Source organism: Sphaerodactylus townsendi, linkage group LG01 (assembly GCF_021028975.2).
Source record: "Sphaerodactylus townsendi isolate TG3544 linkage group LG01, MPM_Stown_v2.3, whole genome shotgun sequence".
NCBI classification, from domain to species: domain Eukaryota; kingdom Metazoa; phylum Chordata; class Lepidosauria; order Squamata; family Sphaerodactylidae; genus Sphaerodactylus; species Sphaerodactylus townsendi.
In genome coordinates, this window is record NC_059425.1 from 188322954 (window position 1) to 188336275 (window position 13322).

Below are 13322 nucleotides of genomic sequence, written 5' to 3' on the forward strand. Positions count from 1 at the left end.
GGGGACATCCAGGGACAAACGCCCCGTGTGTCCCCCAGTGAGTCACGTGGGGGGGCGGAAAATCGACCCCACACTTGTGACCCACCACGCCCCGCCCCCCTGGCCGGCCGGCCGGCCCCCTCTCTCTCGGCCCAAGCAAGAGGGGGCAGGTTTGGCTGTCAGCAGAGTCCGTGCAGGCACAGCACGGACTTGAGCCAATGGCCCTGCCTGCTCCCATACCCTTCCCCCTTCCCCCTTCCCCCAATTTTAGGTAAAGAATTTCTTCACCTACTAAAAAGAGAAATGGCAATGTTTGATATGTTAACCCTAATGTTAATGTGACCTTAATTTTGAAAGATGATACTGGAAGATTCTGAAGAGTAGAGATTGAACGGATTGAAAAAGCTTACTTGTGGTGACGGATGCTCCCAATGAAAACAAAAGTAAGGTGTTTTTTTTATGTAACCAAAAACTTAATTGAAGTACACTGTACAAGTTGGTGTGTAATGAGAGACGTTAATGGGATTGTCTCACATGGATTAGCTTTCACAAAACACCTACAAACGCAAGATAAAGTGTAAAACTCTCTTCTTCCTTTTTTGAATTAATTGAGAATTTGAAACAAATAGATGCTCAAGGGTAAAAATCCAGAGGAGCCGGGTGTTTTCCCATTTCCCTGAAAGACACAAATATCTTTGAAGAATAAACACGATTTGGTTCAAAAAAAGTTAATGAGGGCTGGAATCGAACCCAAGCTATTACCAAATTACAATGTCATCTTTATAAAAATTAGCAATGTCCAAGTGCTGGAGATCAAATCGATCACATAAACAGATCTATTGAATTATGCAAATTGGAAATAAGGAGCTTCCTTGATATTCTGGGGAAACACCAACAACAAGGGATTCTTTATTCAGATTAATGCCTCAATTATTAACATTAAGAAATAAGATGAAAAAGCAATTTTTCAGGAAATCAGGGAAGTTGAAAAAACTTAGGACGGATACACAGACTAAAGAACTAATTGCTAAACTGAAAATTTTGAATAAGCAACTTTCCATGCTAAGTCTGGGGAGAATAGAATCTAAGTGCCCGTATTTGAAACTAAGGCCCTTCAAGACGGTAGCCATAAACGCTCTGGAGACGGCAAAACGCCGCCCCCGAGCCGTTTCATTGCAGCGGCGCTGCCAAAACGCGAGCAGCTCGACCTGGCTCCTCCCTCCCCCCCCCCAGGGCTGCCAGTCGCTTCCAAAACCTCCCTCCTGGAGGGAGGTTTTGAACAACAGCCATTCTCGCAGCTGCAGCGAACGGCACTGCCGCCATCTTCGTCGCCGCCAAGCCGCCAGTTGGTTTCTAAGATTCTCGCTGTCCTCCAACCCCTGGAGCTCGGAGGGCAGCGTATGGTCTTTGTGGAGGCCAGCAGGGCAAACGACAGCTTAATGGTGGTGAGTGGGAGGATAGAAGAGGCGCTCCATGCAGAGTCGCTTCCCGCGCCGCCTCTGCGTGGGGCCGCCAAGACGCCTCATGTGAACAGCCTTCACCCTCCACCGGGCAGAATTCCTCGCCGGTGGGAAGCACCCTTGCCATTCAGCGAAGGGCCTAAGATTTGTTGAACAAGCAAACAAATCAGGCAAATGGCTAGCACGTTCACTAAGACAAGTGGAGTTGATCAAGTGTACAATTCCATTGAAGTCAGGAGATGAAATCATTACTGACTCTAAAAAGATACAAAAATATCCTTTGATTATTATTCTGAACTCGACAAAAGAAGTTTTAATTGATGAACCCAAAAGGAAGAATTTTTGTCCAAAAATTTAAAAATGGGAATATTGGATGGACATCATGAAACCCAACTCCCCAGTTACTGTATCAAAGGTGTTAGAAACTTTGACAAATTTGAAGATGGGCAAATTTGAAGATGGGACCAAACAAATTTAAAATTTTATTTTTTAAACTTTGCAAGGAAGAACTTTCCATTTTCTTTCAGGAATTAAACAATAATGTTCTAAAAACAAAATCTCTTCCAGACTCCTGGAATGAAGAGTCTATTAGGTTGATTCCAACAGATGACAAAAAAATTAGAGATTTCATAATTATAGGCCTATATCTTTAGTAAATGCAGATGACAAAATCTTTGCTGCAGTTTTCGCCAAAATACTAAAGGGGATAATGAATGAGATTATAGGAAAAGAGCAATGTCATTTCCTTCTGACACAAGAATTAAGGGACAAGTTAGAGACTATGACTGAAATTATTAAGTATTTTAATTTACAGATTGAAAAACAATCAGCTCTTATGTATAGATACTGAAAAGACCCTTGATAATGTTCATTGGAGCTCTATAAGAAGAATGCTGCAGAATTTAAAGACGGGCGGACATTTTTAAGCTGGAGAAAAACAATACACACAAAACAAAATGAGGAGTGAAAGAGCAAAAGCGGGTAAACGATCTAGGAATTTATTTATCGAATAAGAATTGTTCTTTATGTGCTTTGAATGATCAAAAAACATCTCAAGAAATGAAAACTCTGTTGAAGAATTGGGGAAATCTTCAGCGCTCATGAAAGGGTAGATTTGCTGCTATAAAAATGGCGGTATAATGAAATCATTACTGACACTAAAAAGATACAAAAATATGGTTTATTATTCTAAACTCTATCAAAGAAGTTTAGTAATTTAGAGATAACTCTCTTGAATAAGCTTGAAAAACTAAAAAGATTCGCAAAGAGAAACTAATTTCTATCTAGATGAAGGCTCATTCCGCACATGCAGAATAATGCACTTTCAAACTGCTTTCAGTGCTCTTTGAAGCTGTGCAGAATGGTAAAATCCACTTGCAAACAAGTGTGAAAGTGGTTTGAAAACGCATTATTTTGCTTGTGCGGAAGGGGCCGAAGTTTTCCAGTAAGAAGCTATACAATGAAAGAGTTGTGTTTGGGGAAAGTCAGGGAGTCTATCTTAAGTATAAATGTCAAGGAGTGTTTTATTTGTTAATATCTAAGGATGTAACCATGAATCTAAGACCTTATTTTAACTTTATCATTCAATAAAGGTTTTAAAAAGAAAGAAAAGACCCCCCCAACGTAAAGAAAGCAGCCGTGTTGCAGGAGCTGCGTGCACAAAGGGACAGAGAAGAAAGACTTCCAAGGATGGGAAGAATCCCGGGTCCTCCACACTCTACCGGCTTCACAGCAGGAACACAAGGCTCAAATCATAATGCTGGACCATCATCAAGTTCTTTCGGTTTGGGCCACTAGCTTCCAATCTGAAGTATTTATGCTGCAACCCGATGTGAGTTAGGTTGGCCCTGTCTCCACTGCTCTTTAATCTACCTCTTGAGATCTTACCTGACAAGTCTTTGGTGGAAAGCTCAGATCTTCTGTCGAAACCTGATGCAAAGGGCGACTCAGCATCACAGGCATAACAGCAGGTACATGGTAGGTTGGGTTTTAAAAAGTAAAGGTTATCTCCTGAATACTCAAACGTATTACAAGTCGTGAAGAAGAGGATTCGAGAAGACCTGGCCACAAAGCCATTTCCTCCTTCGCTCTGTGAAACAACAGCTCACCATTCAGCTGTTAGCTCTCAGGAATAGCCCATGGAGTTGGAACTGGGGGGCGGGACTCCAAGGCATAACAAGATGGGCTTCCGCTCAGAGGCAAAACCCTTGGGCATTTTTGAAAATCTGATTCTCGGGATCTCTGGCAGATTCCCCTGCTTAAATCAAGGGGATGTACGGATGCATATAGGGAGTCTATGCAGGTGAGCTGCCTGGGACTTCCAGCTGCCGGTTGGGAAATTCCATGTCGATTTGGGGGCTATATCCTGGCAGGTGAGTTTGGGGAAGGGGATCTCAGTGGGACAGAATCTGATAGAGCAGGTATCCCCCATGGATGCCCCGGCACCTGCCATTACTTGGGGGTCTCTGTCTCCCACTGCAGAGAACTTGTCATCTTCAAACATCATCTCAGGAATCTTTAGCTCCCCTCCTCCTCCTCCTCCTCCTCCTCCTCCTCCTCCTCCTCCTCCTCCTCCTCCTTCCTCCTCCTCCTCCTCCTTTCCTCCTCCTCCTCCTCCACCACCACTATCACCTTGGTCTCGTCAAAGTAGCAGCCACAGTTTCTGCCTTGCCAATAGCTACGACTCCCCTCTGAGGCCAAGGATTTCCCTCCCCCTCCCCCCACCTCCTAGCAGCAGCCTAATGGGGGAAATGTGCTGGGGAATGGGGTGGGCACTCTGCAGAGAGAACCACCTCTTCCAGGCAACTGAGCTTCAACCGCTCTTGATGCTGCCCCCTATCTGCATGCTGCTAAAGGTAGATGCCCCCATGGCTCCCCCACTAAGAGGTCACCCTCCAAAGCAGCCATTTTCTTCAGAGGAGCTCATCTCTGTACTCAGGAGATGATGACCTATAATTCTGAGGGATTACCTGGACGCTGACATCGCTACACTGGCTATGCCATACCACAGCGGCCATTTTGCTGTTGTGCCCATAGAGATGTGCCGTCATCCCAAATGTGCCTGGAGACTGAAAAAGATACCCCCCACACCCTTCAAATCAGCCATTTGATCCAGGGGAACAGACCTCTCTTGTCCAGAGATCAGTTGGAATTCTGGGAGATCTCCAGGTTCTACCTGGAGGCTGGCAACCTACAGTTCTCTACCAACCAAATCGCTGTCAACATCCCCTCTCTCTTGCTCACTTGCAGCCCCCATTTGCTTCTTCTGCATTCCACGATGACAGCATCCTTCACCATCACCTTCTTCTCCAAAGGTTCCGAGGTTGCCACAGCGATGACAGCAAACATTCTTGAATCCTTACTGGGTAAACCGCTCTTCAGTGCTGGAGGTTGTCTCTCTCTGCCTCTCGCTCGTGTCTCCTCTCTCGTGTCTCCTAATTGAACATCTTTTGAACCTTTTCCTTCAGTATGCCAGGTAGGAATCTCTTAGACTTCCATGTTCAAAAGGACTCTCCAGTTCTCTGTTCCCTAACTGATTTAGCAGAGGGTCATTTTGTGTTGATGTTCATAGATGGGGGAGTTGGGTGGCAAGTTGAAGAAGGTGGAACAAAACAAAGGAGAAAGTATGACCCAGAGAAGAGAAAATAAAGAAGGAAACCCGAAAGAAGCGTGATTGAGTCTGCGCCCACAGTGCCCAAGTTAATATTTCAAAATGTAAACTATGGCAGTGGTTACAAACAATAGAGAATAGGACGGGGGTGGAGAAGCAAGAGAGATGAGGCTGTGCCCAGGGAAAATAGAAGGCAACTCACCTACCCCATCTAGATACATCAAGGTTTGGTTTCAGTTTAGCTTGAGCAGGAATTAGTGTAATTGGACACTGATTCTTTGAGAGAAACCCTCACAATCCCATTTGTCTTCTGGCTTGGAAATTGGGGACATCAAGGCTATTAGCAGCCAGGTCTCCAGGTCGGTAACAACACCAGATCCAGAAGTGGGTCTTTAAATGGCTCCTTCCATTCATAACACGAGAAATAGTTTCCTCTTTTTCAAATTAAGGAAGCATCACACCTTCCCTTTCATATAGTTTGGGAAAGCTTTCAAGTCTATCTCATTTCAAAGTTTGGCCAACAAAGAAAAGAATGAATTTGGAGACCATTCCTTGAAAGAACCTGAGGAGCAAAAGAACAAACATTAAAAATAGCAGCTGAAAATAGGAAAAACAGTGCTAGATACATTTTTTTAAAGGTCCAGTTATTAGAGGCACAACAATCGGCCAAGGATTTTTGACACGAGAAGCAAAATACGTTTGAACATGCAAACAAGTCGGAAAAGAGGTTCATGAAGTTGTGACAAGAAAAGCCAGCAGGTCCTGAAGAACGGGCTGACCAACAACTCAGATCTGTGAAACAAGCCATAGAATTCTACCTGGAAAAATAAGAAGTTTTTGGAAGAGAAAGGCAAAGAAGAGACCCACATTTCTGAGTGGCACAGTAAGTGTACTTTTCTGTCTATTTGTGCTAATTCTTTAAAAATAATAATGGGCTTCAGGATTTCCTCCTGGAATGTGAATGATCTTAACATTCCACAAAAAAGGAGGAAAATATGTTACCTTCCTTCAAAAGAAGAAAATTTGATATTGTGGCACTACAAGAAACATAAGAAAAAAGATGAGAAATGCTTAACAAATCCAATTTTAGATAAATAATTTCACTCTTCATATATTAAAAAGGAAAATGGCAATGTCTTATACGTTAACCCTAATCTGAATGTGACCTTAATTTTGAAAGGTGATATTGGAAGATTCTGAAGGGTAGAGATTGAACGGATTGAAAAACCTTATTTGTGGTGGGGGATGCTCCCAATGAAGACAGAAGTAAGTTTCTTTTATGTAACCAAGAAATTAACTGAAATGCACAGTACTAGTTGGTGTGTAATGGGAGACTTTAATGGGATTGTCTCGTGTAGATGGGCTTTCACAAAACACCTGTAACCACAAAACTCCCTTCTTCCTTTGCTGAATTAATTGAGAATTTGAAACTAATAGATGCTCAGAGATTAAAAATCTCTGATTTAAAATTTTTTTTAAAAAATTTCCCGTTTCTCTGAAAGACACAAATTTCCTTGAAGAATAAACATCGTTTGGATCCAACAAAATTAACGAGGGCCAAAATCAAACCCAAGATATTTCCAAATCACAATGTCATCTCTATAAAGATTAGCAGTGTCCAAGTGCTAGAGATCAAATGGGCACTGATCACATAAATAGATTTATTAGAAGAATGCAAATTGGAAGTAAGGAATGTCCTTGATATTCTGGACATTCGCCTATAACAAGGGATTCTTTATTCAGATTAATGCCTCAATTTTTAAAATTCAGAAACAAAATGAAGAAGCAATTTTTCAGGAAATCAGGGAAGTTGAAAAAAGGACAGATACACAGAATAATGAACTAATTGCTAAACTGAACATTTTGAATAAGCAACTTTCCCTGCTCTATCTGGGGAGAATAGAATCTAAGAGCCAGTATTTGAAACTAAAATCGTTGAACAAGCAAACAAATCAGGGAAATGGCTAGCAAATTCACTAAGGCCGTTTCTGCACGGGCAATTCATGACGGCCTGGAGACGGTAAAAACACCGTCTCCAGGCCGCCATTCGCACGGGGGCGCAGCTGCAACGCAGCCGCGCCGCCCTCCCGCCGCCCGGCCGGCCTGAAGGCGGCGTTTCCCCAGAGCGCTTCCCAGCGCTCTTTTTGGGGAAACGCCGGCATGAAGCCGCTGCCGAGCGAACGGCAGCGGCTTCATGCCGCCTCCCCCACCCGGCACTCACCTTCTCCCCGGGCCTCCTTCAGGCACGCTTCAGGCACGCAGGGCCAGGGGGGCGTGTCCCCAGGCCTCGGCAACGTGCCGGAGGCCCGGGGACAGGCCGGGTCGGCTGGGCACCGGCGCTCCGCGGCGCCGGCTGCCCAGCTGCTTCAAGGACCGTCCATGCAGACATAATAATTCAATTGAAGACAGGAGATGAAATCATTACTGACACTAAACAGATACAAAAATATTGTTCATTGTTCTAAACTCAATAAAAGTAGTTGATAAATCCTCAATGGAAGAATTTTTGTCCAAAAATTTAAAATGGAAATCTTGGATGAACATCAAGAAATTTAACTCCCCAGTTACTGTATCAGAGGTGTTAGAAACTTTGACAAATTTGAAGACGGGCAAAGGACTGGGACCAAACAGATTTTAAAATTTATTTTTTAAACTTTGTAAGAAGAACTTTCAGTTCCCTTCCAGGAATCAACCAATACTATTCTCAAAACCAAATCTCTCCCACACTCCTGCAATGAAGAGTCTATTTTGTTGACTCCAAAAGGTGAAGAACAAATTAGAGATTTCATAATTATAGGCCTATATCTTTAGTAAATGCAGATGACAAAATCTTTGCTCCAGTTTTCGCCAAATGACTAAAGGGGATAATGAATAAGATTATAGGAAAAGAGCAATGTTGTTTCCTTCTGACACAAGAATTAAGGGACAAGTTAGAGACTATGACTGAAATTATTAAGTATTTTAATTTACAGATTGAAAAACAATCAGCTCTTATGTATAGATACTGAAAAGACCCTTGATAATGTTCATTGGAGCTCTATAAGAAGAATGCCGCAGAATTTAAAGACGGGCAGACATTTTTAAGCTGGAGAAAAACAATACACACAAAACAAAATGAGGAGCGAAAGAGCAAAAGCAGGTAAACGATCTGGGAATTTATTTATCGAATAAGAATTGTTCTTTATGTGATTTGAATGATCAAAAAACATCTCAAGAAATGAAAACTCTGTTGAAGAATTGGGGAAATCTTCAGCGCTCATTAAAGGGTAGATTTGCTGCTATAAAAATGGCAGTATGATGAAATCATTACTGACACTAAAAAGATACAAAAATATTGTTTATTATTCTAAACTCTATCAATGAAGTTTAGTAATTTAGAGATAACTCTCTTGAATAAGCTTGAAAAACTAAAAAGATTCGCAAAGAGAAACTAATTTCTATCTAGATCAAGTTTTCCAGTAAGAAGCTATACAATGGAAGATTTGTGTTTGGGAAAAGTCAGGGAGTCTATCTTAAGTATAAATGTCAAGGAGTGTTTTATTTGTTAATATCTAAGGATGTAACCATGAATCTAAGACCTTATTTTAACTTTATCATTCAATAAAGGTTTAAAAAAGAAAGAAAACACCCTCCAACGTAAAGAAAGCAGCCGTGTTGCAGGAGCTGCGTGCACAAAGGGACAGAGAAGAAAGACTTCCAAGGATGGGAAGAATCCCGGGTCCTCCACACTCTACCGGCTTCACAGCAGGAACACAAGGCTCAAATCATAATGCTGGACCATCATCAAGTTCTTTGGGTTTGGGCCACTAGCTTCCAATCTGAAGTATTTATGCTGCAACCCGATGTGAGTTAGGTTGGCCCTGTCTCCACTGCTCTTTAATCCAGATTTTAATCCAGATTTTCTCTCCACTGGGTCCAGTTTTCTGTTGGATCTGGTGAGCTGGGAAAGCTGGGGATTAGATGGAACTTCTGCACCAAGTTCAGAGGGTGGTGTCTTGATCTCCAGCTGGGTCAGAGGTTGTTGGAATGCCCTTGGCTGAGGCTCAGGCCTCATCACTTACTCCTGTCCAGTGCGGGGAGAAAGTGTGACCTTGGCCACGACACCATTGGTGCAGGTGGGGAGGGGGGTGGCCGTGGTCTTCTGATTGACACAGGCAGTGGCTTTAGGAGTGGCTTCGCCAATGGGGCAGCGTTGGATTCTGACACTTGTAGTGTTATGGTGGGGATTTCCTTAATTGTTCTGGCCCCTGTGAGCAAAGTTGTTTTTTTCGGTTGTCTCACCCCCCTCTGAATTGTCTCTTGATCTTCCTGTTTCATTGTCTTCTTTTGGGGTATAGGGGGCAGCTTTGGCGTAACCCTTCCGTCCCTCTGGGCTAGGCTGACATGGTGACCAACAATTTCCAGATGTTCTGCCTGTCCCAGGGGTGTGCCCGGTCCATATGCAGCCCTCCTCAATCTAGCCTGAGGTTTGGGTTCTTTGGGTCTGGGCCACTAGCTTCCAATCTGAAGTATTTATGCTGCAACACGATGTGAGTTAGGTTGGCCCTGTCTCCACTGCTCTTGAATCTACCTATTGAGATCTTACCTGACAAGGTTCGATAGGTCAACCAGATAGAAGGGGCATAAACAACATGGATGGGGCAATCAGGTGATCAGCCTCCAAAATTTTGGCACCTGAAGCATGATGGTGGGGATTTCCTTCAGTGTTTTGGTTCCTGGCAGCAAAGTTGGCCCTTTGTGTTGTCTCACCCCCCTCTGAATTGTCTCTTGATCTTCCTGTTTCATTGTCTTCTTTTGGGGCATAGGGGGTAGCTTTGGCATAACCCTTCCGTCCCTCTGGACTAGGCTGACATGGTGACCAACAATTTCCAGATGTTCTGCCTGTCCCAGGAGTGTGCCCTGTCCATGGGCAGCCCTCCTCTATTTAGCCCTAGATTTGGGCCCAGCCAAGGTATCGCCAGCTGCAGGAATCTGTCAGAATCTGTGGAGATCTAGAAATAAAAAACAACCTCCTAAAGACCATAACTAGCAGTCAGTCCATAGATTAAGTTGCCTGAATGTATTTCTCCTTGCTTTAATTCAGTACTATGATAATGATTATAAACATGTATTTCTCTTGCTTTAATTCAGTACTATTGTGATGATTATAAACATGTATTTCTCTTGTTTTAATTCAGTACTATGATAATGATTGTAAACATGTATTTCTCCTTGCTTTAATTCAGCACTATGATATTTATTATAAACATGTATTTCTCCTTGCTTTGATGTATGGATTTTGTTGCAGGAAGTTGGATAGAACGTTTTCAAATAAACATGATTTTAGCATGATTTTAAAACAGTTTCTTGGCAGTTGACTATTCTCCACCCCCACTGGTCTTTCCACTGCAAGAAACCTTCAGTCCCTTGACTCTGCCACCTTCCCCCCCCCCAACTGTTCTGAATGAAGTCCTTGCCTTTTTCTGAGCATCCTGTTGAGGCTGAACTTCCTTCTCAAGGGTTGATTCCCCACTGCAGAGTCAACTAGATTCGACCCGGTTCCCTGAAAAGGAATTGACCTAGGTCGACTCCATTGTTACTCCCCACAGCAGCCGAGTTCGTCCCACCAGAGCTGAGCTCAGAGGGCGGGATCACCTCAGCGCCTCTTCTGCTCTTTGTTCCCGATTGGCTGTTGTGTTACCATGGGAACGTGAACGTGCGTCTGTTTTTTTTACATAACGGCAACATATCCACAAATCAGTGCTCTATGTAGCTAAAAGCAGCGTGCAAACGTGTGATGTTTATATTTATGCCCATCGCTTCAGAAGGATTTTTTTTTAAGGGCGTGCTTTTCCCCGCCGCGAGTCTTTCGTTCTGAGCATGCCCAAAACACAACTGTGATTGGCTGACCGGAGGGAAAAGTTCCTCAATGATTCCCCACTTTACCAGCTTTAACCTGAGTTCGACCTAGGTTCACTGAAAAAGTTGTACCTCCCTGATGGAGTCAGAATTTGACAGTTTGAGGGGGTTAAGCTGGGACGGAACCATGTCGAACTCAGCGGCTGTGGGGAATACCTAAGTAAAACCTAGGTTGAACCTAGGCCAAACCTGCCAGTGGGGAATCGACCAAGGTGTCCTCTGTTTTCGCAGTTCAATGAAGGAGAGTTCAAGGGCCCTTTCCTGCCAAGGGATCACTGCATGTGACTCTCAGCGCTCCCCTTTTCTTCCCTCTCAAACAGAGGTCACCTTCATCTGCTCCCCCTCGCTAGGAGAAATTCAGCCAGGGTTGCTCCAGTTGAAGCAGCAACGGAACAATCATGAAGAGCCTCCCCAGATAAGACCACAGTGCTCTTGCTCTGTTTGCCAGAAGATCTACCACGTAGACCCTTTCCTCTCTCCATCCCACGTAGTAGCTGGCTGCTGCCTCAAAGGCCACAACAGCCAGGCACTCCTTCCTTTCTCATGCTCCAGGCCCCTCAACCTTTAGGACAAGCCTGATTGCAGTCAAACATTCATCAGGGAAAGCTTCCACTGCCACGGAGGACAGTGATGGGGCAAAATATCTCCCGCTAACTTTTTCATTGTTCATCAGGAGCAGCAGTGGCGTAGTGGTTAAGAGAAGGGGCACTCTAATCTGGAGAACCGGGTTTGATTCCCCCTCTCTGCCACTTGAGCTGTGGAGGCTTATCTGTGGAACTAGATCAGCCTATGCACTCCCACACACGCCAGCTGGGTGACCTTGGGCTAGTCACAGGTCTTTGGAGCTCTCTCAGCCCCACCCACCTCACAGGGTGTTTGTTGTGTGAGGCCAGAACTCAAGTCCGGCCTGCGCAGCTGTTTTGAGAAAAGATAGGTTAGAGACAAATTCCCAAAAAAGCAAAAGACATCTGACATCAGAAACAAACAGACAGTTTTACTTAACAGAATACAGAAAGTTACAGAAGGTGACCCCTTCTGGGTGCTCTCGAAAGAGACACCCCCCTTCTGGGTGCTCTCAACAGAGAGACACACCCACCATAGGAAAGACCTTAGTCTTTATAGATACAAAGAATACATACGTCCACTGGCGTAATGCCCATTGGGCAAGGTGGGCAGCTGCCCAGAGCATCACCTTGTGGGGGGCATCAAAATGCTGGGTTCGTTTTGGGGTATTTTAGTGGTTTTCCATTTTTGGCCTGCAGGGGGTGCAGTTTTTAGGCTAGCGGCACCAAATTTTCAGCGTATCATCAGGAGACTGTCCTTATGCTACCCCCCAAGTATGGTGAGGTTTGGTTCAGGGAGTCCAAATTTATGGACTCCCAAAGGTGGTGCCCCCATCCCTCATTGTTTCCAATGGGAGCTAATAGGAGATGGGGGCTACAGTTTTGAGGGTCCATAACTTTGGCCCCCCTGAACCAAACTGCACCAAACTTGGGGGGAATCATTAGGGCAGTCTCCTGATGAGACACTGAAAGTTTTGAGACTGTGCCTTCAAAAATGTGCCACCCGTCCAGCCTGCAACCCCCATTGACAGCAATGCAGAAAACTCAATGCAGAACAAAGATTCTTGGGCAAATTTCAGGATGTTCTTGCAGGGAGGGCATTCTTGGACGTATCAGCACCAAAATTTCAGGGTATCATCTGGAGACTGTCATGATGGCACCCCAAGGTTTGGTGCAGTTTGGTTCAGGGGGTCCAAAGTTATGGAAACTCAAAAGGGTAGCCCCCATCTCCTTAGCAAAGAATGTGGGATGGGGTACAATTTGGTCATGGTGGAGTGGCCGCCCATGGGGGGGGGGCATCCAACTCAGGTTTTGCCCAGGGCTACAGTTTGCCCAGGGCTGCCTCGTTACGCCCCTGCATACGTCACAGTTCATCCCCTTACTCACGTACATAATCCATACCCCTTTCACGTGCTATAAGCATGAACCTTAAAATCCCATTGGATAATTCTTAGAAATCTTTGGTTCATACGAACTTAATCAAACACAAATTTATAGACATTCTACTCCGTTCCCACAGTTGTGGGCGGGGGGGGGGGGAAAGGAGATTGTAAGCCCCTTTGAGTCACCTTACAGGAGAGAAAGGGGGGGATATAAGTCTAAACTCTTCTTCTCCTTCATTTCAGTCTGTTCCTAAAGGACAGGGGACAGACAGCACAAATCAGGCACTCTGCTTGCCACTGAGGGAGCAGAGAGAACCGTCTCCCAAGTTGCTGGTCAGCTGCTGATTCCCAGTCAATTGAAGGGATTCAGGGCAGAGACAAAGACCCTCACCAAAGCCAAGGGCTCCCACCTAGATCTGCAAGGGGTCTT

At 44.5% G+C, this 13322-nt stretch overlaps 1 long non-coding RNA gene across 2 annotated transcripts; it reads left to right on the forward strand.

The window, feature by feature from the left end:
• Window positions 1-314: 314 nt before the first annotated feature.
• LOC125435488 lies at window positions 315-10390 on the forward strand. Of its 2 annotated transcripts, XR_007244888.1 has the most exons (7): window positions 315-422; window positions 2254-2420; window positions 3032-3741; window positions 4689-5932; window positions 6230-6315; window positions 8022-8188; window positions 8656-10390. It is a non-coding gene; the product is annotated as an uncharacterized LOC125435488 (long non-coding RNA). The 2 variants fall into 2 exon arrangements; XR_007244887.1 differs by having other exon boundaries at window positions 3032-5932.
• The last annotated feature ends 2932 nt before the right edge of the window (window positions 10391-13322 follow it).